General features: G+C 46.0%; 1 pseudogene; it reads left to right on the plus strand.

Annotated features, from left to right (window-relative positions):
- The first annotated feature begins 1,720 nt into the window (after positions 1–1,720).
- Positions 1,721–3,498, plus strand: LOC125171777 (tigger transposable element-derived protein 1-like; annotated as a pseudogene).
- The last annotated feature ends 1,201 nt before the right edge of the window (positions 3,499–4,699 follow it).

Below are 4,699 nucleotides of genomic sequence, written 5' to 3' on the forward strand. Positions count from 1 at the left end.
GAGCAGAGTCTGACACGGCTCAACCCCACGAAGAACTGCAAGTTCATGATCTGAGTCTATATCAAGAGTTGGATGCTTAACCAGCTGAGCCACCCAGGTGCCCCTCAACTTCTTTTTGTGTGGAGGCCACTCTCTACCTTTGTGGCTGGACAAGAGGAAGCAGGGAGAGGAGTGAGAGTCAGAACCACTGACAGCTCCAAACTCACGTCCATCCTACTCAGGAGAAAGCTGTGGTCTCCCAACATCCATCCATACAATCCCAGAAAGGAACCGGATTGGTCATCTGCTCATTCTTTGAATCTATCACGTGATTGGTCCAGCCTGGGCCTTCTACTCTCATCCAAGTGGATAGGGTAAGGGCAGGGACTGGCAATCCTATCAGAATTGTGTGGTCTAAGTAGCCGTGATGAGTCTCTCCTTTAAAACAGGGTGGAGGGGGTCCAGTTACCAGACCAAGGGAAGAGCTACTGAATGAGCACAAACAGTAGCTATCACTTTTCAGGTTTAGCAAATAAGAAAGCTGAGTCTCAGAGAAGTCGATAAATGACATTAGTCAGCAGGTGGCAAAGCAGAACCCCAAACCCATCTCTGCTTGACTCACAAGCCGCATTACACTAGCCATGAGGCTCTTTACCACCCAACCAGCCTAAGCCGCAGCCTCAACCCTAAGCCTGAGCCCCCACAGACCTCAGCTCATGATTCTGGCCCAGACAGGAAGACTCTTAAAGCTCAGAGCCCCTGAAAGCTCTAGAGTTTACAAACCCATTCTTCCCGATGGCTTTGATATGAGGCTGCTTTGCTTTGTCTTCCACAAGGTGCAAAGAACACTATGCCAGGCAGTCTCTTGTCTGAATAGTGTTGAGAGTGAGCACCTCAAAGGGAATAGAGACCACAGTTGTCATTGCCAGGGTGAGATTAGCCAAGAGTTATAAGACACAGTAAGGGCACTGAAGTATGATCTATTTGTCAATTGAGCACGCTCTCCAGCAAAGTGCACAGCCCAAAACACGCAGGCACAATTACAGCCCCTTCCCGCCCCTCAGCCCTTCCCCTGGGCTCCTTCCCAGCAGCCAGATCCTCCTTCTACCCCTCCTGCTGGTCCCAATCCGTTCACTTCATTTAAGGGGTGATTCATAGCCATACAGCTCATCAAATCTGGAAGGACTTTTGGGAGCCGCGAGTCCAACCTTGTTCATTTAACAGATGAGAAAACAGAGCCCCAGAGAGGCTTGGGTACTGATTCAAGGTCATTGAGGAAAATGCAGGCACACCTCATTTTATTGTGCTTCGCTTTTTTGTGCTTCACAGATACTGGTTTGGTTTTTTTTTTGTGTTTTTTTTTGGGTTTTTTTTTTGCAAATTGAAGGTTTATGGCAAACCTGTGTCAAACGAGTCTTTAGTGCCATTTTTCCAGCAGCATTTGGGCACTTCATGCCTCTGTGTCACATTTTGGTAATCTCACAATATTTCAAAGCTTTTTCATTACTGTTATGTTTTTATTGTGATCTCTTATCAGTAATCTTTGGTGTTACCATTGTAGTGGGCGGGGGTGGGGGAGGAGTACAAACTGTGCCCACATAAGACAAGGAACTTAATCGATAAATGCTGTGTTCTGACTGCTCCACCGACCGGCTATTCCTCTCTCTCTCTCCCTCTCCCCAGGCCTGGCTAGTCCCTGAGATACAGCAATATCTAAATTAGGCCCATTAATAACCCTACAATGACCTCTAAATGTTCAAGTGAGAGGAAGGGTCACAGGTCTCTCACTTCAAATCAAAAGCTAGAAATGACCAAGCTTAGTGACGAAGGCATGTGGAAAGCCAAGATGGCCAGAAGATAGGCCTCTTTCTCCAAACAGTCAAGTCGTGAATGCAAAGGAAAAATTCTTGAAGGAAATTAAAAAGTGCAACTCCAGTGAGCATGTGAACGATAAGAAAGTAAAACAGCCTTATTGCGGATATGGAGAAAGCTTGAGTGGTCTGGAGAGGAGATCACACCTGCCCCAACATTCCCTTAAGCCATAGCCTAATCCAGAGCAAGGCTCTGACTCTCTTCAATTCTGTGAAGGCTGAGAGAGGAGAGGAAGCTGCAGAAGAAAAGTTCAAAGCTGATAAAGGTTGATTCATGAGGTATAAGGAAAGAAGCCGTCTCCATAGCATGAAGTGCAAGGTGAGGCATCAAGTGCTGATGTAGGAGCCACCGCAAGTTCTCCAGAAGATGCAGCTATGATAACTGATGAAGGAGGCTACATTAAACAACAGATTTTCAATGTGGGTAAAACAGTCTTCTATTGCAAGAAGACACCGTCTAGGACTTTCATAGCTGGAGAGGAGAAGTCTGTGCTTGGCTTCAAAACTTCAGAGGACAGGCTGACTCTCTTGTGAGGGGCTAACGCAGCTGGTGACATTAAGTTGAAGCCAATGCTCATTGACCATTCTGAACATCCTAGGGCCCTTAAGAATTATGCTAAATCTAATCTGCCTGTGTTCTATAAATGGAACAACAAAGCCTGCATGACAGTACATCTGTTTACAACACGGTTTGCTAAATATTTTAATCTCACTGTTGAGACCAATTTCTCAGAACAAAAGACCCCCTTCAAGATATTACTGTTTATTGACAACATACCTGGTCACCCAAGAGCTCTGATGCAGATGTATGAGATTAATGTTGTTTTCATACCTGCCTACACAACATCCATTCTGCAGCTTATGGATCAAGGAGTAATTTTGACTTTCCAGTGTTACTGTTTAAGAAATACATTTCATATGGCTGTAACTGCCATAGATAGTGATTCCACTGATAGATCTGGGAAAAGTAAATTAAAAATCTTCTGGAAAGGATTCATCATTCTACATGCCATCAAAGACATCCATGATTCATGGGAAGAGGTTAAAATATCAACACTAACGGGAGTTTGGAAGAAGTTGATTCCCACATGGATGACTGTGGGGGCGGGGGGTGTTCAAGAATTCAATGGAAGAAGTACCTGCAGATGGGGTGGAAACAGCAAGAGAACTAGAACGAGAAGTGGAGCCTGAAGATGGGACTGAATGGCTGTGATCCCATTGATACAACTTGAACAGATGAGGAGTTGCTTCTTACGGATGAGCAAGGAAAGTGGTTTCTCGAGATGGAATCTCCTCCTGGTGAAGATACCATGGAGATTGTTGAAATGACAAGAAGGGGTTTAGAATATCAAATAAACTTAGCTGATAAGGCAGCAGCAGGGTTTGAGAGGATGGCCTCCAATTCTGAAAGGAGTACTACTGTGGGTAAAAGATGCTATCAAACAGCATCCTATGTCACAGACAAATTATTCCTGAAAGGAAGAGTCAACCGATGTGGCAAACTTCATTGTGGTCTTATTTTAAGAACTTGCTCCAGCCACTCCAGCCTTCAGCAGCACCCACCCTGATCAGTTCGCAGCCATCAACATCGAGGCAGGACCCTCCACCAGGAAAAAGATTGGTTCAGATGTTGGTTAGCATTTTTTAACAATGAAGCATTGTTTAATTAAGGTACGTACATGGTTTTTAGAAGTACCTGCGCCCTACAGACTTCACTGTAGTGTAAGCATAATTGTATATGCACTGGGAAGTGAGAACATTCATTTGGCTCACTTTATTGCAATATTTCCTTTATTGCAGTGGTCTGGAACCAAACCCATGGGATCTTCGAGGCATACCTGTCTGGTGCGTATTTATATAGCTGATCTCATGTAATCCCCGTGCAAGAACCCTGGGAGGCCCATGTTACTAACTCTCAGCTTACTTATGGGGAAACAGATTCTCAGAGAGGTTAAGTGCCTGCTCAAGGTCACACAGCTGGTAAGTGGCAGAGCTGATTTTCAAATACACTCATTTTGTTATGCACTGTGCACCTCATTTGCCTATTTGAAGTTTCTCTTCCCTCCATTCCTGCTCTCCTGTGTCCTCTGGACCTCTGCAGCCTGCAGATGCCAGGTTAACCTTGTCATCTGGCTCACAGTTGCCTGCGATCAAGGGGAGGCCCACAAGAAAATTGGAAGGTGCAAGGAGAAGAAACACCATTGGGTGTTCTTTCTCTCTTTTTGTCCAGTGTATCCAAAAGGAGGAAGTCCCTGCTTCTGTGGCTCTTCTCTCCACGTGCGGGGTGGCTCTGGCAGCTGTGGGGTCAGCATCGGCAGCTGCACAGGATGCCCTGGAACCAGCGGGAAGCGAGGTCCTGAGTCCCATTGGAAGCTGGGTGATAGGAGGACCTCAGGCTGCCTCATCTTCTCCTTTTACCCCACCCGCTCTTTTAAGACCGTTATAGGCAGTTCCCTGAATCAGATCTCCTGCACTTGAAATTTCTCCTGCCGTTTCCCAAAATGAACCCTGAAGGTTCCAGCACTTGGCCGCAGGAATGGTTGCAAGAAACAGCCCATCAAGAATGGGACTTCGGTGTTGGTTGCCTGGGGAGTGCTGATGACCTCATTACCAGTGAAAAATGGGGTCCTGGGACTCTCCAGATGCAGTGGCATCGAAATGTCCTAAATTATCAAAATCAAATTATGTGGTTGTGCGGGATGCAAAATCTTAAGTAGACCCCATGGCTGCTAAACTTGACGGTTGCCTTGGTGTCCGTGATTGTCGACAAGGAATGTGGGGTGCAATGGTTACCCATGACCGATGACTGTACCATCAAGCTTCCAGATGGAAATTCACCACCCAGGGCT

The sequence above is a fragment of the Prionailurus viverrinus genome, chromosome C1 (genome assembly GCF_022837055.1).
Source record: "Prionailurus viverrinus isolate Anna chromosome C1, UM_Priviv_1.0, whole genome shotgun sequence".
Classification (NCBI taxonomy): domain Eukaryota; kingdom Metazoa; phylum Chordata; class Mammalia; order Carnivora; family Felidae; genus Prionailurus; species Prionailurus viverrinus.